The sequence below is a fragment of the Pelophylax lessonae genome (assembly GCF_965119305.1).
Source record: "Pelophylax lessonae genome assembly, chromosome: 5".
Classification (NCBI taxonomy): domain Eukaryota; kingdom Metazoa; phylum Chordata; class Amphibia; order Anura; family Ranidae; genus Pelophylax; species Pelophylax lessonae.
Genome location: NC_138772.1, coordinates 209,762,624 through 209,788,148, shown reverse-complemented (window position 1 = coordinate 209,788,148; position 25,525 = coordinate 209,762,624).

The window sequence follows — 25,525 nt, the reverse complement described above, 5'->3', positions numbered from 1 at the left end:
TATAAAACATTCCCTAGAAAAATCAAATTTTTTCATCATTTTAGGCCAAATATGCTACATATTTTTGGTGAAAAAACCCCCAAACAGTGTATATTGATTGGTTTGTGCAAGTAATCGCATCTACAAACTAGTGGAAAGATTTATTTCATTTTTATTTATTTATTTATTTTTACTAGTAATAGCGGCGATCACGGATTTTTAGTGGGACTGCGACATTGCGGCAGACAGATCTGACACCTAACTGACATTTTTGATACTTTTGCGGGGACCAGTGACATTACTACAGTAATCAGTGCTAAAAATATGCATTGTTACTGTACTAATGACACTGGCAGGGAAGGGGTTAACACCAGGGGCGATCAAAGGGTTAAATGTGTCCCTAGGGGGGCTTTCTAACTGTGTGGGGGGGTGGGCTTGCTGAATGAATACAGAGACCCGTGTTCCTAAATAGGAATACAATTGTTCAGGTGGTGGACTGGCCAAGCATGTCTTCAGACCTATACCCTATTAAGCATCTGTGGGGCATACTCAAACGGAAGGTGAAGGAGCGCAAGCTCTCTAACATCCACCAGCTCTCTGATGTCTTCAGGGAGGACTGGAAGAGGACTCCAGTGGCAACCTGTGAAGCTCTGGTGAACTCCATGCCTGAGAGGGTTAAAGCAGTGCTGGAAAATAATGGTGGCCACACAAAATATTGACACTTTGGGCCCAATTTGGCCATTTTCACTTAGGGGTGTACTCACTTTTGTGCCAGCGGTTTAGACATTAATGGCTGTGTGTTGAGTTATTTTGAGGGGACAGAAAATTTACATTGTTATACAAGCTGTACACTCACAACTTTACATTGTAGCAAAGTGTAATTTCTTCAATGTTGTCACATGAAAAGATATAATAAAATATTTACAAAAATGTGAGGGGTGTACTCAATTTTGTGAGATACTGTACTTCAAAAACAATATTGATGCAATGTGCGAGGACACTCCACTGTATAGATATCTTCCCCACCTAACATACCCTGTCCAACAGCACACTCAACACTTTCTGACCTTTGAACTGACTACTAATGAAGAGGTTACCAAACTTTTCTTAGTTGTCCACCTAACTAACTGTCTCCTAAATCCTGTTCCTTTGAAACTACTACGGTCACCCTCTTCTTCTATCCTATGCTTGTTCACTCACATCTTCAATTTCTCCTTATCTACTAGTCAATTCCTCTCCCCACTGAAGCATACACAGATCATACTATTCCATAATATACCATACTTAAAAAGCCCCCATTAGACCCCACCAACCTGAACAACTAAGTTAAGACCTATCTTTTTGTTCCCATTCAATTCTAAACTTTTAGAAGGCTTAGTCTACAACTGTCTGAGCTTCTACCTCACTGAAAACAACTTTTTTTGACTGGTCTTTAATACTGGTGACCACCCACTCCTTCTCAATATAAACTCCCCTCCCAAATTCACTGTTAAAAATGTGTTCATGTAATAAAATTTTCTGTCCCACCCCTTTAAATTTGATTGTTATTGTGGTCGAAAAAACAATGCTATTTTGACCCTATTAGCGATTAAAAAATCGAAAGACTGTTTAAAAATTCTATTAGTAAAGAAGAGAAACCAGGTGTGCATCCGTTATCTACAGACAATCAATGCTCGGTGATTATAGTGGGCATAAGTAATTGAGTAAAGTAAATCAATATATAAAATTAATCACAATAAGTGCCAATATGTAAACATTTGTAAAAGAAAATCACATACATTCAAAAATTCATTAAAATCAGTCCACAAATAAAATAGTCCAATCTTAAAATGAATATCCAAGACTGCATGGTACCCAAATAAATGACACAACGTGAAGTACTTAAAAAGGAGCCATCCCCACATATATTCACTCCTCTTACCAGAACTATGTAATCTCCAGTTATAGAGATCTAACTCACTCCAAAGCTCTAGCCCCCACTGGTTTTCCACAGGTTTTTGGCAATTTGGAAATAAATTCCTTTCCACCAGATCTCAATACTGTTGTAACCCCAAGAAAGCGTCTGGTTTTAAATGAGGCATATAGCTGCTGAATCTCAGATAAATGCAATCATATATGGAAGACAGAAGAGGCTTCATAGTGTAATATATTTTAAACCTAATAATAGGAATGGGTTCATTCCAACAGAAAGTTGTCACTACCCTAATTGGTTGAAGGCTATCCCTAATGCCAATTCCAACTAGAGTTGAGCGAACACCTGGATGTCCGGGTTCGGCGGGTTCGGCGGGTTCGGCCGAACTTGAAAAAAAGTCAGGGTTCGTGACCCGAACTTAACCCAAACTTTACCCCGATCCCGAACCTCATTGAAGTCAATGGTGACCCGAACTTTGGAGCATTAAAATGGCTCTAAAAAAAACATGGAAAGGGCTAGAGGGCTGCAAATGGCAGCAATATCTTCTTAAGAGCATGGCAAGTGCTCTGCAAATAAATGTGGATAGGGAAATAACTTAAAATAACATAAAAAACATAAAAATAAAAAATAATCATCTTGATCTAGGAGGACAAGGCCCATATGGAGTAGGAGGTTGAGGTGGCGGTGGATGTGGCGGTGTAGGTGGAAGCGGCGGTGGAGGAGGACGAGGTAGCCAACACTGGTTTTTGTTTTTAATTTTAAATTTCTTTTTAAATTAGGGTACACCCCAAAAGAGTGAGAAAGATCAAAAATACAACAATGGCTGGGTAAGGCCGGTATACATGTCTATTCTCCACAAGGTACGGACAAGTCCTGTGGGATCCATGCCTGGTTCATTTTAAAGAAACGTGAGCTTTCCCACATTGGCTCTGGACAGGCAGCTGCGCTTGTCTGTGATAACGCCCCCAGCCGTGCTAAATACACGTTCAGATAATACACTGGCTGCAGGGCAGGCCAGCACCTCCAAGGCGTAAAGGGCAAGCTCAGGCCATGTGCCCAATTTGGAGACCCAGAAGTTGAAGGGGGCAGACCCGTCATTCAGTACATCTAGGCGTGTGCACACATATTGCTCCACCATGTTGGTGAAATGCTGCCTCCTGCTAAGACGTTCCATATCAGCTGGTGGTGCTGCTGACAAAGCTTTTCCACATTTCAGCCATGCTAACCCTGCCTTCTGAGGTGCTGGCGGTGCCCTGGCTGCATTGGCGACCTCTTCCTCCTCCTCTGCCTTGGCCTTGTGCTTCCACTGTGCCCCCGCTGTCAGGTGGGAATGCCAGCAGCAGCGCGTCTACCAGCGTACGCTTGTACTCACACATCTTCCGATCACGCTCCAGTGAGGGAATTAAGGACGGTACGTTGTCCTTGTAATGGGGATCCAGCAGCGTGGCCACCCAGTAATCAGCACAAGTTACAATGTGGGAAACTTGACGGTTGTTACGGAGACACTGCAGCATGTAATCGCTCATGTGTGCCAGGCTGCCCAGAGGCAAAGAAAAGCTGTCCTCTGTGGGAGGTGTATCCTCTGTGTCCTCTGTATCCCCCCAGCCATGCACCAGTGATGGCCATGAGCTGGCCTGGGTGCCACCCTGCTGTGAACATGGTTCCATCTCCTCCTCCATCTCCTCCTCCTCGTCATCCTCCAGAACTGTGCCCCTGCTGGACAATTGTGTACCTGGTGTTTGTGGGTGCAGGAACCCACACTCAGAGCCACTTGTGAATGACTGCCCTGAAAGCCTTGGAAATGATACCTCTTCCTCCTCCTCCTCCTCCTTCTCCTCCTCCTCCTGTGCCACATCCTCTTCCATCATCGTCTGAAGCGTTTTTTCAAGGAGGCATAGAAGTGGGATAGTTAAGCTGAGAACGGCGTCATCGGCACTGGTCATGTTGGTGGAGTACTCGAAACAGCGCAACAAGGCACAGTCTGGCCAGCATGTGCAAGGTGGAGTTCCACCTTGTGGGCACGTCACATATGAGGCGGTGAGCGGGAAGGCCGAAGTTACGCTGCAGCGCTTGACAGGCGAGCAGCAGCAGGGTGAGAAGGCCGAAAGTGAGCACAGACGGCCCGCACTTTCTTTCTGCAGCAGCTCTGACATATCGGGGTAATTTCTAAGGAACCTCTGCACCACCAAATTCACACAGGCAAGGGGTGTGTGTCAAACCGCCTAGGCCCAGAGCTGCTACGAGATTTCGCCCATTATCGCACACCACCAGGCTGGGCTTGAGGCTTACTGGCACCAACCACTCATCAGTCTGCTGTTCAATGCTCCTCCACAACTCTTGCGCGGTGTGGGGTTTTTCCCCCAAACAGGCAAGTATTAAAACTGCCTGCTGTCGTTTACCCCTGGCTGTGCTGAAGTTGGTGGTGAAGGTGTTACGCTGAGGTGGTAGAGGATGAGGAAGCGGAGTAGGAGGAGTTAGGAACAGGAGGCAAACTGAAGCGCCCTGCAATCCTCGGTGGTGGAAGGACATGCGCCAAACTGCTATCCGCCTCAGGCCCAGCCGCCACTGCATTTACCCAGTGTGCTGTTAGGGAGATATAACGTCCCTGACCGTTCTTACTGGTCCACGTATCCGTAGTTAGGTGGACCTTGACACAGATGACGTTGCGCAGTGCACACCTGATTTTGTCACCCACTTGCTTGTGAAGGGAAGGGATGGCTTGCCTGGAAAAGTAGTGGTGGCTGGGCACGACGTACTGTGGGACAGCCACCGCATAAGGCTTTTAAAACTCAGCGTCTCCACCAGATGGAATGACAGCATTTCAAAGGCCAGGAATTTTGAAATGCTGGCATTCAGGGCAAGGGATCGCGGGTGGGTAGGGGGGTTCTTCCTCTTCAGCTCCAGTGTTTGGGAGATAGAAAGCTGAACGCTTCCACGGGACATTGTGGAGATGGTTGTTGGTGACCCAGGTGGTGGTGTTGCTGGCAGATCTTCTGTTTGCGGGGTGGCAGGTGCCTCTGTCACTACAGAGGTGGATGAAGAGGCCAAGACTGCAGCAGCAGAAGAGGAAGCAGGAGGAGCCAGAGACCTTTCTTGGTTTTTGAGGTGTCTACTCCACTGCAGCTCATGCTTTGCACTTAGATGCCTGGTCATGCAGGTTGTGCTCAGGTTGAGAAGGTTTATGCCTCGCTTCAGGCTCTGATTGCACAGGGTGCAAACCACTCGTGTCATGTCATTAGCACATTGTCTGAAGAACTGCCACGCTAGGGAACTCCTTTGAGCTGGCTTTGGTGTGCTCGGTCCCTTGCTGCGTTGGGCAGTAGCAGGCGTAGTGTCTAGGGCACGGCCGCTCCGCTTTTGCACCCTGCTCCATCTTCTGCTGTGCTGGTGGCTCTGTGTGACCACCGCCTCTTCCTCGAAACTACTCAAGTCACCTGCATGACGTTCATTCCATGTGGGGTCGAGGACCTCATTGTCCTCCACATCATCTTCCACCCAGTCTTCACCCCTGCCCTCCTTGTCGGTGTCCACAATTCAGCAGTAGACTGGGTGGGAGACAATGTGAAGGAACTGGAGGCACTGTCAGCAACCCAATCTACTATCGCCTGTACTTGTTCTGGCCTCAACATTTGTAGAGGCTTATTAGGCCCTGCCAAATACTGCTGCAGGTTCTGTTGCCTACTCGCAGCTGAGGACCTGTGCGTGTAGCTGGCACAGATCGACCACGTCCACTCCTTGCAACAGGAGCTCCACCAGCAGCAACACGACCCAGGCCATGTCCCTTATTTGACCTTCTCCTTATATTTCTCTAATTTAGGATCTTCCCCTAAATGGGTGTTTATTGAATAGCGGAATAGAACAACAGTATCCAACGGGTGTATTTCACAGTAACATATGCAGACTAGGCCGCAATTTAATTTTTTTTCCCTAAATGGGTTTTTATTGAAAAGCGGAATAGAACAACAGTATCCAACGGGTGTATCTCACAGTAACATATGCAGACTAGACTGCAATTTAATTTTTAACCCCCTAAATGGGTTTTTATTGAAAAGCTTAATACAACAACAGTATACAATGGGTGTATCTCACAGTAACATCTGCAGACTAGGCTGCAATTTAATTTTTTTCCCCTAAAGGTGTTTTTTTTGAAAAGCGGAATACAACAACAGTATCCAACTGGTGTATCTCACAGTAACATATGCAGACTAGGCTACAATTTAATTGTTTTCCCCTAAATGGGTTTTTATTGAAAAGCGGAACACAACAACAGTATCCAATGGGTGTATCTCACAGTAACATATGCAGACTAGGCTGCAATTAAATTTTTTTCCCCTAAATGGGTTTTTTTTGAAAAGCGGAATACAACAACAGTATCCAATGGGTGTATCTCACAGTAACATATGCAGACTAGGCTGCAATTTAATTTTTTTCCCCTAAATGGGTTTTTATTGAAAAGCGGAATAGAACAACAGTATCCAATGGGTGTATCTCACAGTAACATATGCAGACTAGGCTGCAATTTAATTTTTTCCCCCTAAATGCGTTTTTATTGAAAAGCGGAATACAACAACAGTATCCAACGGGTGTATCTCACAGTAACATATGCAGACTACGCCGCAATTAAATTTTTTTTCCCTAAATGGGTTTTTATTGAAAAGCGGAATACAGCAACAGTATCCAATGGTTGTATCTCACAGTAACATCTGCAGACTAGGCTGCAATTACATTTTTTTCCCCTAAATGGGTTTTTATTGAAAAGTGGAATACAACAACAGTATACAACGAGTGTATCTCACAGTAACATATGCAGACTAGGCCGCAATTTAATTTTTTTCCCCTAAATGGGTTTTTATTGAAAAGCGGAATACAACAACAGTATCCAATGGGTGTATCTCACAGTAACATATGCAGACTAGTCTGCAATTTAATTTTTTTTCCCTAAATGGGTTTTTATTGAAAAGCGGAATACAGCAACAGTATCCAATGGTTGTATCTCACAGTAACATCTGCAGACTAGGCTGCAATTACATTTTTTCCCCCTAAATGGGTTTTTATTGAAAAGTGGAATACAACAACAGTATACAACTGGTGTATCTCACAGTAACGTATGAATAAAAAAATTGTATTTTTCCCTTTAATTGGTGATTTTTGAAGAGCAGATTAGAACAGCAGTGTCTAAACGCTGCATGTCAGTGTCACAGTAAAGTATGAATGAAAAACTGAAAAATAATTGTCCCCTTAACTTGGTGCTTTTTGAATAGCAGATTAGAACAGCAGTGTCTAAACGCTGTATGTCAGTGTCACAGTAAAGTATGAATGAAAAACTGAAAAATAATTGTCCCATTAAATTGGTGCTTGTTGAATAGCAGATTAGAACAGCAGTGTCTAAACGCTGTAAGTCACAGTAAAATATGAAGGAAAAAAACACTTTTTTTTTTTTTTTAATCCAGATTAAGCAGACACATATGCACTGAGCTTGCATTACATGGCTGCTGCACGCCGCACACCACCCACCTAACAGACTGATAAAAGATCAATTTGCAGAGAAGAGCTACAATAAGGAGGGTTGGAGCTGGATTTACTAAACATTACTACTGTGGATTGAAATAATTTTTGATCACTAAAGACTGAAAGAGAGGTAATTCAAACAAACATGAATGGACATTTATTACCACCTTTTCAACTCAATATGGTTGGGTGAGTAAGATATTAAGGAAACACTGGCAAGTCCTAAAGGGGGACAAAGTATTAGCCCTATACCCCCAGAGAAGCCAAATGTTATCTTCAGAAAGGTCAGTACCCTTAGAGATCTTTTAGCACCAAGCTCAACAAAACTGCCATTTTTTCCTTGTAAATGATGCAATGTCTGTAGGAATTCTGAGACAAGTAGGACAGCATGGAAGAATTTATAACATGTGGGACCAAGGGGATGATCTACCTCCTTCAGTGCCCGTGTGGTCTTCAGTATGTGGGCAGGACCACACGGCATTGAATTTGAGAACAGGTGAGCACCTTGCTAACATTAGAAAAGTTTTTTTAGGACACAGTTTGTCCAAGCATTTCCATTACCATAATAGCAGAGATCCATCCCTCCTGCAGGTCATAGGAATAGAGAAGTTTACACCATGCTAGAGAGGTAGTACCCTCAAAAGGCAGATTTCACGTCATGAAACCCAATGGATTTACAACTTACACTGGGTCTCAATGTCGAATGGGACATTAACTGTTACATTGATAATAGATGATGGGGGAAAGACTGTCCTATTTTTTTGTTACAGGTCTATCTGTGCAGTTATATGCACTTTTAGTTTTTGATTTACTGGAATATCAAGAATATTGTACGAGAATTTCATGTGGGGATGACTTATTTTTTGTTTTTCACCTATATAAAGGTCTCATTTTGGTGGGGTAGTGGCTTGTGGCTTGTGGCTTACCGGAACACCACTATTTTTTTTTTTTTGGCCATCAGGAGATTTTATGCTATGTTTGTTAATTTTTTCATTATCATATATATAATTTTTCATTTTCAAATATATAATTTTATTTTTTCCATTTTTCCATTGTTATTACCTTTTTTTTTCAATTTTTTTTCCATTTCACACACTCTACATTTTATTTTTTCATTTTTTTATGTTTTTGCTTTTTTCCTTTTTTATATGTTTTGAATTAATATATACATGTTTTTAGCTTTTCAGTAAATGAGTGGGGTTTGTTTCTCCCTGTTTTTAAGTGTGTCTGAATATATAGTTCAAGTTTTCGGTTACCGTCTCACATTGCCATAACATCTCCTGCTCATTTATATAAGGTTTAGCCTGTGACATCCCAGATGAGCCTCCATTCCCAGTATATGCCTGTTACCGGGAAACAGGTCAGTTGGAGCTGCATCTGTTCTGTCATCACATACGGGGCAGCTGCCGAGGCCCGCAGTCTTGCTTATGGTTTGCTTGTATCACACTGGTTTTATGCTTAGGATGAGTAAGTGCAATACTGTTTTTAATAAATGGTGGTTTTAATATACTACACTTTGAAGCCTCTTCTGTCTTCCATATATACTTGAGCTTATTCGAGATTCAGCAGCTACTGTATATGCCTCATGTGAAGGCAGCTGATCAGGTGTGAAGGAATTTGTTTCCAAATTGCCAAAAGACTGTGAAAAACCAGTGGGGGATCAGAGCTTTGGAGCAAGTTAGATCTCTATAATTTGAGATCACATATTTCTGGTAAGAGGCGTGAATACATGTGGGGATGGCACCTCTTTTAGCACTTTACGTTGTGTCGTTATTTTGGGCACCATACAGTCACTTGGATATTCATTTTAAGATTAGAATTTTTCATTTGTGGACTGATTTTCATGAATTTGTGTGATTTTTTTTTTTTACAAATGTTTACATATTGGCACCTCTTTGAGCACTTTACGTTGTGTCGTTATTTTGGGCACCATACAGTCACTTGGATATTCATTTTAAGATTAGAATTTTTCATTTGTGGACTGATTTTCATGAATTTGCGTGATTTTATTTTTTTACACAAATGTTTAAAATATTGGCACATATTTTGATACATTTTATATATTGATTTACTTTACTGAATTACTTATGTTCACTATAATCACTGGACATTAATTGTCTGTGGATAAGGGATGCACACTTGGTTTCTTTTCTTTAAAAATTGTATTAGAATCTTGTGTTCAGGCTTACATAAGTTGCAGCACTCTGTTAATTATAATTTTTACTTTATTGAGATAAGCGCAGGGTTACAGTATATTTGAATAGCATGTAGAATACACACTGCTCTGAAGCAGCCCACAGGGAAATCCACAGCTGACAGAGGTGCTTGGGTGCCTGCCCAGTCCGCAGCCGCAAGCAATTAAAATGGAAAAGTGAAGGTGGCGGCACTCCCAAGATAAAATCAGCTTCTTTATTAGTTCACATTGTTAAAATATCAAAAATAGAATGTGTAGCACTGCCCCCTTAAGAGCTGCTGGTTTTTAACACTTTTGGATTCCCCTGGGTTACCCGTAGCAACTGCAAGCAGAAGTCTTAGCACTTTACGTTCTTGGCTCAGTCAATGATCAGTCTAGGGGTTGATGTTTTTGTTGTTATTATTTTATATTGGGACGGGAGAAGGGATGAGTGGGATACTCCAACACTTGAACTATACACAATTCTGAGGAATTCTAACTTGAGGATGTGGCAAGGCCGCAACTTCATCCTGCCTGATTCCTGATGAATCTGAGGTAAATGTTCCTCAGATTATTTCTCTTCAGGGCACTCACCTAGTACCCCCTTTCCTCCAGCTGACACCTGTCCACTGACTACACTACTCCGGAGTGGTCCCCTTCCTGGGCAGACCCTTAGGCAAGATCCTCTGTACTCACAATACTGCTTTCCAGATTCTTGCAGTGCCTGAACTCCTCCAGTCAGCTCTCCTGGACCTCTGGGCTCAGCTCCACACCTCTGGCTCACCAGGCCGACCGCCCATGGCCACACACCAACTGCTTCAGAAGAGGAAGCAGCCACCACCCTCCTTCTGGGACTCTGCTTCCAACCAAGACCCCGTGCAGATGTTCCCCTGGCTTTTTATACCACACCCCACAGCTATCTGTGCCAATCCCTGGGGCTCTTTGAAAACCTGTGTCCTCATTGGCCAGGTTTCCTCCACTGGCCAATGTGTCTCCCCATTGGGCATAGTAGGGACACTCCCTCAGACCATATAAATCACACACTGGGCACATTAAGCAGACTTAACTCACAGATCCTCCTCCCTGTTAAGCAGAGTGCAGTATTTAATTTACCTGCTGCTCCTCTGATAGGCAGACAGAGCCAAAAACTATACTCACTCTCTAGCACCTACCTAGGAGGGTGCTACATTCATCCCCCACCAAACAAGCCATGTCCTCATTGGCTCTGGGGCAGCCGCCCCCTACAAAAATTTCCTACAAAAATTTCCTAACAGAGTATCCCACAAACCTGGAAAGGGGGAAAAGGGAAATTATGAATGTACATAGTGATACATTACGTAGAAAAATAGATATTCACTGTACAAATAATCACAAAAGCATTTTATACACAAAGGCACATTAACTTAATGCACCCCCACCAAACAAAATACTGTTTGAGTGAGTAAAACATATCATCCTAACTGACTGAACTACATACAATATTCACATTGCAACTGTGGAGGGCCTAGCCAGACTCGGATATTCCATGCACTCCTACAAAAGAAAAACAAAGTTAGAGCATTTACAGTAGTTCTACCTGAACTGGTTAGACTGCCCTCTCTCAGAGGTGACTTTCTCACCCAAAAACCCTGACTATACACTCTGGTAGATCTCACTTCTGGTAAACTTGACTCAGTGTTCAGCTGTTACTCCTGGACAGGTGACAACCAAACCCTATCAAGCTAACTATCTACCTTCTGAGTCACACTTTGTGACTGAAATAGGCACAGTCCCTTTAGTACCCAGGCACTGACTCTTCCCTATTTGAGTCAAGCCCACAAGTTCTTGAAGACATGGGGAGTCCATCCGACTGATGCTCACAGTGTCCTCCCCACCTGTAGCACCGAGGCAACATGTCTTCTTTGAGAACAAGTTGTTTGCAGGAGCCTGAGCAAACTTGTCCAACTTGTAGGGGTTAACAGTCTCTTCAGGGGCCCCATGCACTTGGGCACCCACCACCAAAGAGACTTCAGGCCACTACCTCCTCTCCTGAGGTAGCAACCTGCACAAAGTTCCTTCACTGGCCCGTTGGCCCAACAGAATCTTTACAAAGTATCTTTGTAGAAAAAGTCTCTCTGTAAGAGATTCTCCTCTTCAGCCTGATGGCCCACACTACTCCACAGAGTGTCGTTTTTTTAACTTGAGGTGGCAAATGATCCTGGCCTGATGGCCCAAAGGATCTCCATTTTTAGCACAGTCATAGTATCACTAGAGTCCTCCTTTAACAAGGGTCTCTTTTTGTAAAGTTGGAGGGTTGGCCCTCTTTGGTGAAACCACCCATGGATTGCCATTGTAGATTTCCCAATCCCTTTTTGAAAGGATATAAGGGAAAGGGATATTGGAAATAGGGCTTGGGCCCTTTAACAATAGAAATAGCATTTTGAACAATAGCTGTACACTTTACATTTGGGCTCTCCAGCCCCTCTTCTTCTACAAGCTCTGTACTCTGAAAAGGTTAACATCCTGCATCCTTAGCAGTAGTAATCTGGGTGAGGAATTCGGACAACCTTCCCCTCAGAGTCTCTGACTCGGATAGACCAAGCCTGGCCAGATACGTTTGGGCAGCAGACCTCCATACAATCAACGTAGATAGCCCACCCAAAGTTCAAGTTGGCTTTTACAGACTGAAAGGTTTTCCATAACTCTGGCTTTGACTGGTTGCGGTAGGGTTTCGGGATGTAAAGAAAGTCCCTCACAGTCTCGACACACCAAGCCTCTCTCTTGGCCTCCATCTCCAACATGATCTCCCTAGGAGCATAAGAATAGCCATATCCATTTTCCAAGGCCACCTTTCTCTGTATCAGCCGTTGCAGTCTGGAGAACCTGGAGAGGGTTTGTCTGTTGCCTCTCCCAGGTGGGGAATACAGGGTCTCCTTCATGGTGATAAGGGAGGCAAAGGCCTTGTTTTGTTCCCAAGGACAGGCATAGGTTAGAGGCGGGGATAGATCAGAGACCCGTGAAGAGTAGGCATCGCAGAACCCCAGACACTTGGCACACTGCCCATGTACCACAGAATCCCTTGTCTCCTCATCAGGAATGCTTGGACTGGCCGAACTGCTCCGTTCATCTGACCCCCAGTCCCACTCGGTCTCTTTCTCTGACCTCCAGACATCAATCCCCTCCTCCAAGGATCCATAGTGATGCTGGAGGTTAGGAGACCCCACATCAATGGCCCCGGCCTCTTCCTTGCTGCTCACACTCACAGTCTTTCCCACCGCAGGCCAATGACTCCCCTCTGCCTTTGTTAGAGCGGAATGGGTATCTGCTGCCTTAGTCTTCTGTGCATCAGGTGGCCGCTCCTCACTACCTGCACGCACATAGCTTCTGTAAAGCGAGTCTCCCTCACTTGGCATATTGTAGTACCAGCAGGTGCCACTGGTCCTGGCCCCAGCAACGCCCTAAGTACTCCTCTTCCTCTGCCCACAGGGATTCCCGGTTCAGAAACCGGCAGGACTCGAGTGACCCCAGTCTTCCACAGCACATTCATTCTTCTGGGCTGACTGTCACTGTTCTCTGCCCTCAGCAACAGATTGCCACAGTGTCTGCACTGGCACTTACACTTGCAGCCGCATGGTGACATTCAGACACTGACTACATACCAGGCCCAAATGCTCCATGCCTGCTCCAGTACACAACGCCAGCCGTCCATTGGGCACAAGTCGCACTCCAGTGGCCCACAGGGTGGACATTGGCATTCCGGTCCATTCCTCAAGATCTTCGCCAACACGTGGGATAGCCTCCACGCTCTGGCTCACTCCGGCACTTGCCATCTTGCTTCTCCACACACGTGTCTCCCTCTCAGCTACACCCGAAAGCAGGAGTAATTTGTAGGCTCCCTTCCAGATTGGATGTTCATGGGCGGTGTCTCCGTCCACAACTCCAGATTAGCTGATTCTCTGATGGTGGCTCCTCCTGCTAGGCAGATCTCTTCAGTGCATGCTTTCCCACGCGATACAGTAACCTCTTCACTACTGCTCCAACTCAGCTCAGCCAGCATGAAGATCACTGTACAGCAGATCGTGATCCTCAATCTGCACGCATCCACCTTCCTTGTCTGTACCTGGGCCTCAGTTGCACCTCCATTTCTCCAGGCCAACTGATCTCCCTTGCTATTTGGGAGAATTGTCCTGCTGTCAGGCATTGCACGGCCGACATTTCTCTTGATAGCACCTGTACAGACAAAATTCGCCATATTGTCTTGGAAAAGTGTCCCGTCAACATTTTTCTTAACAGCATCTCCTCCAGTATCACTCTAGATAGTAGTAGTATCACTATTCAGAAAAAATGTCCCACTGTCATATACTGCACGGTCAACGTTTGTCTCCATATTGCGTGTCCAAACATGGCCCCCAGCACACCGATCCACGTGCCCTGGGCCGTTACTTTCTCCGTCCATACTTGCACCAGTCACTGTAAAGCAGATACAGTCATTTTGTACATTTCTTGAAAGAACAGATTACAGTCCGACAAAAGTCAATCCGTTGCCATTGGCAACAATCACTGTGAACTTGACTCTTCATCCCACTCTCCCTCATCCCTGTAGAGCAGCCATCACTCTCCTCCTTGGCACTTCAGCACATTTCTTGAGGAAGCAAGGGGCGTTATTTTGTGAAAATCCAATCAATCTAAACCAATCAATTTAACACTTTCAAAAAAACAGTTACATTACCAGAATGCCAGGAATGCTAACTGTCACATTTGCCTGTGTTCTAAACCAAACTGTGAAATCATCACATCTTATGTGAAGTACCATGGCAGATGCAGATGAAACAGGGCTAGACTTCCTTGGCTGAAAAGAAAAGGAGGGTATAGGGTTCTGCTTTAACTGCTGGGCTTCAACATAATGGCAGCCTCCAGCATGAAGAAACAGGAACAATGCTGGAGGCAATTTACAGCGCATACTAATTTTGATTGCATCATAATATTTTAGGCCTTTTTGGATAGACTGCTATTTCTGCAGGAGAGAGCGGGCAGATTTTACCAATAAATATGGCCAATGGATGGCTATTCATGTTTACTATCTCAGCATTTAGGGATGAACACTGGGTGATCAGCAGTGATCACCCTGGTGTTCATTTAAGACAGGCAAAGGATCAGTAAATAAGACACATATATTTACCAATCATTATAATGGACATCATGAACGATGAGGTCTTCTCCCTAGGTGCTGGCTGCTTCTCCCTTATGCAGCCTGCTATAGCTCCTTCTACAGGAGGGGGAGAAAGAAGCAGGGATCAGCAGGCACAGAGGGAAATGAGCTGTGCAGATGATGTGGAAATTAATAGAGCTTGGAGCATAGAAACCCGCTCAGTGCGCTGAAGACTTTGCTGCGCTGAAAAGCACACTTGTGGATATTAATACACACCAAACGCCATTAATCGCTTGTACTGAAAAGTACCAATGTACCGTTCTTTTGCATAAGGTTTACCAAGCGCTCGGCGAAAACAAAAAAAAAGGAACAGACACGCTGGGTCATATTGATGCCATCTGCCGGGTCTCTCTCTGGGTATGTATGTGGGTATGTATGTGTGGATGCGTTAGTGTGGGTGAGAGCGAGTGGTTGTGGATGTGTGTGTCCTCTGTGTGAAAGTCTCTCTGTGAATGTCTGTGTGTCTGCATGCATGAATTGGTGTGTGTGTTCTGTGCTGTGTGCGAGCCTCCTGTGTGAGTCTGACCTTCAGAGCAGGGCTTGGTTTATTTACAGCAAGTGAACAAAAGGGGGGGTTACAGGGAGTGGCTTCCAGACCACCAATCACAGAACAAAACTCAGACTTCATGTACCGCGAAAGTTGTTTGGCTAATTTAGGGGGCCTGCGTTTCCCCCCCTTGCATGGACGAACCATTGCCCGTGACGATTCAAATCGCTCCTTTGCACCTGGTTTAGGAGCAACACTGCCAGGTGCCAACTTTGACAGTGTTGGCTTGCTTCCAGACTCCGACTATTTTACACAGCCCTTCGCCGGAACAGTGGTCCTCAACCCTGGCCTACAGGGCCCACTAACAGGCCAGATTTTCAAGATAACTGAATTACATCCCAGGTGATATCATTTGCTGCTCAGTGAATACAGTACTCTAGTCTGCATCTCCCCAAGGTAATACCTAAAATCTGGCCTGTTAGCGGGCCCTGTAGGCCAGGGTTGAGGACCACTGAGCTAGAAGACCTCAACCTGGTGGCTTTGTACGGCTATACAGCTCATCAACCCCCACTCGCTCCCCAGCTCCAATATTTTTACACGGCCAAATGTGGGGCGGGTTTCGGTATCTACTCCTCACACGTTGAAGGCTGAAACAAGCGTGTCGCAATCACCCGTTTCACATACATGGCTCAAAGTACACACATTCATTTCGACCTAACCCGTGCAGCCAAACAACCCCGAAAGCACAATAAACGTCCTCCCTATACAAACCTTGGCTTCAGTCTATTCCTTGATGTCGCATTAAAATTAAATTGAGATGCCGGTTACTGATTGCACACTGGAAGGTATAACCTCTCTACCTAAAATCCAACCTGCAGTACCGAAATCTACCTCTGTGAGAAACAACCGTTACTCAGCACAAAACAAACCCGAAAACTGAATCCAATAAAAGAATGGGTCAGTCACACCCCACAATGTAAACGTAGTTACAACAAAGACAGGACAAGTACACTACAAAAACAGAGAAATAGACATACAAAACAAAATAAACACAAATGCTTAGCTCACTGCTCACACTTCTCGATCAACCATTTTCAAACTGAAAAACTGTTGTAGGGTGCCCACTGTTGTCTAGTGACACTTTCTCTGAAAGGCATTGACTTCCAGGCAGCGAAACAAATAAACTTGCATGTCTCTCCGTGCTGTCTTGCGAATACTAGCCTGCTGTTGTCCAGTCTTCACAGCATGGCAGTATCTAGCAAGATGCCCCATTCTATGACAGCAAAAACACTTAATGTGGCAAAATCTACCATTCCCAACCACTTGTATACATTCAAAAAGTACAATAGGAACGAAGAGTCAGTGTCTATACAGAAACACAGCCATGTGCAGAGGTGAGCAGAAATGGCTGCCATCTTATGGACTTGGCTTTGCTCATTCACAAACACGGACTCATTACCTGTTAGTGGATCCCATCAAATATAGTTCATATAAGCCATTTTTGACCATGCTATTTGTTCCAGTCGATGAGACTTTATTATCATAAAACAATAGCAGCAGTATTTCAGTCATATGGATCAAATATGACTGAAAGATGCCATCCATTAATCTTGGTAAAACAATAAGAAATCTACATCACAAACACATCACCGCAGTAAATAGACGGGGCCCCGGATGGTGGGTATATATTTGTACGATAGACTCTCCTTGCGCTGCAATCAGGCTACAAGTATTATGCTATCTCATCTAATGGAAGGTTTTCACCAACAGGCCTTTCCTCAATGCCAGTTAAAGCAATATTTGCTGTGCATAGCCATTACCGCTAAACTGACACTGGGAGACATAATGGCAATTTAACTAAACCTAAAGAAATGTCCACAATAAAATTTCCACAACACAGGTGATGCAGAATCTAGTTTTTGGTTGGCAGCCAGCAGGGAGGACCTATGACAGTTGAGTAGTGGTTCTCAGCCGTATCTGGGGGGTAGGGGGGTTTTAAGGGGGGGCGGGTGTCAGTTTTTTAATGAATTGCTATGAACAGCAGCTTGCCAAATGTTGATCATCACTATCCACTTATATCAGAAATGCACTCCTGAGTCTTCTGATAAAGTTAATTTTCACTGAAGCGTCCATGAGCTTATAGCATAGCAGGGCATGCAGCCCACAGAAGTCATATGGACATGGCCAGCTGGAAGTGATTCTGTGCCACCATAGGGTCAAAAGATCAGTATAAACAACATGATACAACCTGGAAAAAAAAATCTTAACTGAAGAGAATGATGTAAAAAAAAAAGTAAAGGATTGTCCATAACAATGCACTGTAATGGAATGAAAACATTAATAAACAGTAGTTACCCAGCCATAAAATATTTTTAAAAAATGTATCTGAATAAAAAAATCTTTCTAAAAATTAGGTTTTGAGTTTTTTTGGTGCCAGCATACCATGAAGCAACACAAATATTTTTGCAGAACACCAGATGCTACCTGGTCAAAAAATTTATATTTTTTGCAACTGTGAAAAGAATTACAGAAACTTTAGGTTTGGGGTGTTAGTGGTGCTAAAAACATTACAAAATCATTATGCAGAGAACAGAATGGTACTTAGCCAAAACATTTAAATTCTTTATAAATGTGAAACAGCTATGAAAAAAAATAGGTGTGCCAAATTAAAGGGCCCTTGCAAAAAACAACAGCAAAGAGCCGACTGTGCTCATGGGGACAGGAGATGGCAGTAGTGGCCTGAGGTAGGATTTAATTCAGGTCTGCAGTAATAAGAGGAGCAAATTAAGCTATACAAAAAAATAAATACTTTGGGTTGCAGAATCCTTATACAATTTTCATCTGCAGCATCTCCAGCAGGGGCTTGGTATTTGTGGCTGATCCAGGACTGCTTCATTTTTACAGATGTCAGCCTGTCGACAGACAGACACTTTTGTCTGTCACAAAGTTTCTCACAGCACTGTACATTCAGAGAGGATGCTGGTTGTAGGACAGCCCAGCAGTTAAAATGCACACTGGGCATGATATAGCCAGTGGTTAATCCTCATTACCCAATAATCAAGGGGGTCATTCATTGGAAGAGTGTGAATATCTGCCCTTTACCCCACGTACTGGGTAGAGAAAAGTGTTTTGAACACCTCCCTTAGACAGCCACCTGCTCCTCCTTTCAATGACAGCAGGCTCCAAGCCATGTTATCTGCGAAATAGTATACTTCCAGCCTCTGAATAGAAAGTGGACAGGTTTCTCTGCAGCACATCCTTCAGGTGTTTCATCTTTTACTCTCTTTGCAAGGACAGGACAAGCTGAGAAAGGAACCTGAGTCATTGAAGATGACATTGTCCCACCCCTGGAAACCTACCCCATGGCATCCTCCTTCTCCTCCTGAGCATTACCATGGCAACCATACTCCTCCTCCTCGGGCTCCCCCAGTACCTTCTGCTGCCTCACATGGATGGTGCCTGGATATAGCGGAATCTAAGGTACTAGGACGTCCTACTCTTAAACTTGTGGCTATGCCTTCAGTGTCCTCTTTATATTGCCACCCAATGTCTGCCCTAGCAGGAAAATCAGGAATTGTGACATTGATGCCCACATTGTCACAGCTCACTATTCTGTTTGCCCAGAACCCCAGCTTCCCTGAGTTTGTCCTCATACTTTACACACACAGGTACTCATTTATGGCCCACTGATGCATGCGTAGCCACTGCATCATGCAAAGGTAGAGTTCAACCAGGTGGGCTTGTCACATATCAGGCAGTGTGTAGGCAGGTAGGATTCCTGTTGATTTTCACCTGCACACTAGATGGGTATGACTTCCTGAAAAGGCTACAAATCCTTCTGGCTTTTCTTAGAAGATCCTGTAAGCCAGGGAACCTATCCAGAAAGTGCTACAACCCCAGGTTGAGTAAGTGTACCAGGCAAGGCACCTTTGTGAATGTGAACTTTCAGTTCAGAAGGGCAGAAAACAGGTTGATGCTTTTGAAACACACAACTTTTTTAGCAGAAGATGGTGTGGGGCTTCCCACCTCTAGGCCTGCCCCTGCAGGGCTTACCGAATTTTGCCCTAGTGTGGTTCCTGTCCCCTAGGCATACCAGTTGCAACAATGTGTGGCATTGTTTTGCCCTGAGCTGTTGCAAAGCCTCTTGGTAGCTTGCTAATTGCTGGTGGTTAAGGGCAAACCTCTCCTGAAAAGGGCATTGAGGAGAAGGAGAAGATGGAGGCAACTGTGCTGTCACCATCACCAACTGTAAGGACATGGATCGGCACAACTAGCTCCAATGGTGTGCCCGTTCCTGTATCCTTTCTGGCTGCTAGCAAAGTTACCCAGCGGACCATGAAAAATCTATAAATGGATGGTGGCGTGGCGCTACAATGTACATAATAAATACAAATAAATTGAATGAGAACTATAATGCACCTTCCTCTACATAGCTAGTATACTAAAGTGGTGTACTAGGGATATAACTGGAAAAATCCTAATGAGTAGTGTGATTACTGTATATCCTATACCTCAATATGGATGCAAAGGTGAACTACAGAACACCTCCCATGAAAAATAAATTAAAAAATAATAAATAGGTCTTATTTATATATATATATATAATGGTGTAACCTTAAACTATACCAAGTAAATCTTACAAACGTTACTACAAACCACCTCCCTCCCTGAATAGGATGCAAATAAATCTCATATACCAGAGCACCATTCAATTCAATGGTAAAGATGTAAACTTTAATAATTTTTCTTCTTAAAATTTATATATATATATATATACTGTATATATATATACTGTTTATATACAGTGTGTGTATAAATATATATAGATATATATCAAGATATGTATCTATATATATATATATATATATATATATATATATATATATATATATATATATAGTGAACTCCATGCCCAAGAGGGTTAAGGCAGTGCTGGAAAATAATGATGGCCACACAAAATATTTACACTTTGGGCCCAATTTGGACATTTTAACTTAGGGGTTTACTCACTTTTGTTGCCAGAGGTTTAGACATTATTGGCTGTGTGTTGAGTTATTTTGAGGGGACAGCAAATTTACACTGTTATACAAGCTGTACACTCACTACTTTACATTATAGCAAAGTGTAATTTCTTCAGTGTTGTCACATAAAAAAAATATAATAAAATATTTACAAAAATGTGTGGGGTGTACTCACTTTTGTGAGATACTGTGTGTATATATATATATATATATATATATATATATATATATATATATATATATATATATATAGGGTAACCTGAAAATTCCCCAATGACATAAATACATAAAAATGAAATGTCATTCACCTTAAGTACTGCACCTAAAGTGACAGTGGATCTACAATGACATATAACAGTCTCTGTACACAGTCTCAGATAAAATCTTTAAAAAGCGTAACATAAACATGCGTTTTTTTAAATATGACTTATTTGGATTCTGTCAGCATATAAGGGTTCCTCCTCTCTCCCCTTTACAATCTTCTGTTATTCGCCATATACTGGGGCCAAATGGAATGAAATTGACAAAAGGCAAACCTCCATACCATTATAATGTAAATTACATTTTTTTTTTTTAATTTAAGAATGCACTTACAGAAATAAAGAAGTATGAAGCTTTAAAATAACCACTGGGGGGGCGTATGCGCGGAGCTCCCGGAGATGGCCGCCTAATCCTAGGGCTCCATCCTGCTTTTGCGGTCTGCCCCAGACTACAGCGATCTGCTTGAGCGATCCCGCTCCCATCTGCTCCCCAACGATAACAGGGAGACCCAGGACCCTCTTCATGTCGGTGGGGGGTGCCCAGAGGGACTTATCCCGTTTGTTAGGCGCCGATCCCTAGATTTTAGGGGAATCCGAGAAGGCGCCAGGCAAGCTCCACGAGGCTGAAGCAGAGGGAGAGGACATGAAGGCTGGCACTGAGCATTCTTGACACTCAGCTACCACAATGGGACTGCCCGCAGTGAGTACACACAGTATTCCAATCCCCTCAATTGCCTCCACAGAATCTCTGTTAGAGCGGCACTGGACGATCTTTTATTAACCCCCGTGGGGGACCTAGAAGGAAGCCCTTCCCTGCCTGATAGACAGTCCCTGACTCCAGCAGCTAATTCCATTGATCTCTCATCACTCATGGACACTTTCTCTGAAATGCTTGCAAGTGGGCCTTGCACAAACAGCCACACAAATTACCACTACTATCCAGGCTGACCTCCACAATTTGGGTGCAAGAATAGAGGCCACTGAACAAAAAGCAGACCACACAATCGCCAGAGCTAACCAAAACACAGCCCGCATCCAGGATCTGCAGGACCAGCTGGAGTCTCCACTTGGGAAAATTGATGACCTGGAAAATAGAACCAGGCATCTCAACTGTAGAATCAGTGGTCTTCCGGAATCCATTAAAGATGTACTTTCGGCAGTCCGCTCCCTGTTTAAGGATCTGATACCAGAAATACCAGAACATCGCCTGGAGCTGGACAGAGCACACAAGGCATTGCAGCCACCGCGCTCTGATGGCCTACCCAAGGACATTATTGTGAAACCACACTTTTATAGCGTGAAGGAAGATGTTATGCGGAGATCTAAAGAGGTAGAGAGGCTGGCCAAATCTCTATTCAGGGGCACCCTCTTCAGGTGTTTGCTGATTTACCACCTACAACAATCCAGAGACACTGCTCCTGTAAACCTCTACTGCTTATTCTGTCTCAGAAGTCTATTAAATATTGGTGGTCATTTCCCTTCAAGGTGAATTTCACATTTCGGTACAAAACACACCTATCCATGATGGCGAACTATTACTTCTGCAGCTTGGCCTCATTTCTCAGGACTCTGCTTACTCGGATGCCTGTAAAACCCCTGGATCTTTCAAGCGTCCCCCTCCACCGAGCCCTATCACCCCGGTAGAGCAAAAGTAGCAGCCCAAGAGGTCTAAAAACTCTCCCCACTCTTTTAGTCTGTTCTTCACACTTTTGGAAATCCAATCTTCATCTGCCAAATGTCTATTACTGTGGATTTAATATTCCGAGGACTGATGCGCAATTATTATGTCCTTTTTTCACTCTCAATACGGTTGTTTATATTCTTGTTTATATGTTACAAAACTTGCTTTTTCATTTGGGGTCTCTACTCCCAGAGGGTTTGTCTGATCCAAACAAAAAACTTTTTTTTTGTTTGGGGTCTAGGCCGAAGTGGGTTTGGTGCTCCTCCATCTGCCTCAATGTTTGGGTTTATCCTTAATATTGAGGCAGACTCTATTCCGCCAATTTGGCGGAGTTCTTCATTTTTTTTGCACTTGTGGTATTGCCAGGCCTGTTCCCACTCCTACAGGGCTGGGAGTATCCATTCTGTGGATATTCTTCAGTCTCCTTTTTCTTTTTAACCCTTTTTTGCAGAACTGTTCTTTCACAATTCTATTCTCTCTTTTTCAGACACCGAGGTAATCCTACATTGAATGCTGGTATTTTGTTCTCTGTTGCCAAGGTTGACTCAATGGTGCGCCTGGTAGATTCCTCCTCACTTCAGAGGGTAAGTTTCTGCTATTTGATGTGCTTTACCTTCTCTCTGATCAATGAACCCGACTGATTCTTCCTTGTTCCCCCTAGGATTAACTTCTCACAACATCCAGGGACTAAATTCCCCGATAAAACGTTGTAAACTGTTTCAATCCTACCATTCCCAACATGTAGATATCCTTTTCCTACAAGAGATGCACTTCCCCAAGCAATATAATCCCTCATTTTTTCATCATAAATACCCTCAGTTTTACCTCTCTAATGCGGAGAATAAAACTAAAGGGGTGGGGATATTCTTTGCCAGACACATCTCCTTTACCCTATGGAAAGAAATAAAAACCCTGAAGGTAGATTTCTCCTCCTTGTAGATACCATTAATGGTTCCCCCTTTACTTTTGTACAATACTATGCTCCCAATCGCAGACAATCTGGAGTTTTTTTTTATCTATGATGAAAACCCTTTCTTTCCACTTTAAAGGCATGGTAGATATGGGAGGCGACTCGAATGTGGCCTTTGACCAGATGCTAGATAAAGCGAGGGATGGTCGCTCTCGTCTCCTTCGTCCTCCTAAACAGAGTGCCCCACAGCTAAGCTCCTTCACTCTCACGGTTTAGTTGACATTTGGAGGGAACTCAACCCAACAGCAAAAGATGACATGCACTTTTTGCACTGCACCAGTCCTATTCCAGGAGAGACCACATATTTTTATCTTCGGTAGCCATACCATGTTCATCCAGGTCATTCATCAGAGATTCCTCCCTGTCGGATCATGCCCTGGTTTTGGTATATATCTCAAAACCTCAGAGCCCTAGCAGTCCTTTCCGTTGGCGCCTCAATGAGGCCTAACTGAGTGACCCTCTGCAATCTTCAATAATGGTCAAAGAAATCAAAGATTTCTTTGAAATTAATGATACGGAAGAAATCTCTGCTGAAACACTTGGGCAGCGCATAAAGCTGTTATTAGAGGTAAACTTATCCAGATTGCCTCCCAGTGCAAATGCAAAAATACAGCTGAAATTATCAATCTTAAAAAGAATTCCTAAAGATCTCTAAAAGCCAAAAACGTCACCCTTTGCCCGAATCCTTTGTCAAATTGGAATCTATTGGACTCTAGCACGTCTATCGCATAATCTTGCACTCACAACTCCATTGGACAAATGCCAGGTATTTTTTACTAAAAAATAAAATGTGACCCAGGTTGGCTAATCGGTAGGCTCCCAGGTTACGAACATTTCCTTTCCCTAAAATTCATTCCCCCTCAGGTATGCTTACTCAAAATCCTGAAAAAATTATGGCATCTTTTCATAAATTCTATTCAACACTTTTTAAAGCTGACACCCAGTCCCCAACTAAATCGTTATATGCTCTTCTTGACTAAATTCCTCTCCCCAAACTGTCATCTGTCCATCACTCAAACCTAAAAAACCCATCACAGAATTGGAGGTGTTAGATGTCGTCAAAAATCTTAAAAACGGTTCTGTGCCAGGACCAGACAGGTTTTCCGCCTGCTACTGTATTATAAGGCATTTGCTCAGGTCCTTTCTCCATATTTGACAAGGCTCTTGAACTCCTCTCGGAAGGGGGCCACTGTCGATAATGATTCTAACTCAGCTTACATACCGGTTATTCCTAAACCTGGCAAGAATTCCTCAGGAGTGAGCAACTATAGACCAATCTCTTTGATCAATAATGATCTTAAAATCCTAACAAAAATTTTAGCTAATAGATTGTCGACATTTATTGATTGATACATACCTAAAGATCAAGTGGGTTTCATTACAGGGAGACAAGGGCCGGATCAAATCGGGAGGGCCAAAGACATAATTTTGTTCTTACGCTCACATTGGGGAGGGGGCTCCACTGGAGGGCTTTCTCTGTCTATTGACCTACAAAAAGCCTTTGAAATGGAATGGATGAACAGTGGAGTGGCCATACATATTCAATGTCCTTTCTAGGTGGGGGGTTGGTCCACATTTTCTAGGGATCCTTCAGGCTCTATACTCTAATCCGTGCACACTTATGAGACTTCAGGGACATTATTTAGACCTGTTTTCTTTATCGAAGGGCACAAGCAAGGTTGTGCCTTGTCCCCATTGATTTTTGCAATTGCTATCGAGACTCTGGCAATTGGGATCAGGAATCTTTCTGATATCCATGGGGTTCAGTGTGGTCCTCAGACTCACTAGAGCACTCTATTCGCCGACGACTTACTACTCTTTGTCACCTCTCCACTAATCTCCCCACAAAACATACTAGCTCTATTACATAAATTTGGGAGGGCTTCAGGGCTACAAGTTAACTTGACTAAATCTATGGCACTTAACATCTCTACCTCACCCTCTCTACTTGAGAAACTTCAAAGTAATTTTCCCTTCCATTGGAACTCATCCTCTCTTCCTTATTTGGGGGTCAACCTGACGGCTGAGGTGCGCCAAATTTATAATGCAAATTTTCCTACAATTTACAAAAAACTGGGTGCTGACTTGAATTCATGGTCTAGATGTGATCTTTCCTGGTTAGGTAGAGTTATTACCCAGGTTATTATACCTCTTTAGACCTCTTCCAATCCCAATTCTAAAGTCTCATCTTAATAAGTTCCAATCCAAAATCATTAGTTTTGTTTGGGGCGCTAAAGGTCACCGATGTCCTAAAAGTATTCTTTGCAGACCATTTTCCCAAAGGGGTTTAAGGTCTCCAAGATTTTTGGAGGTACTAACAGTTTGCACAACTAGCTCAAATATACA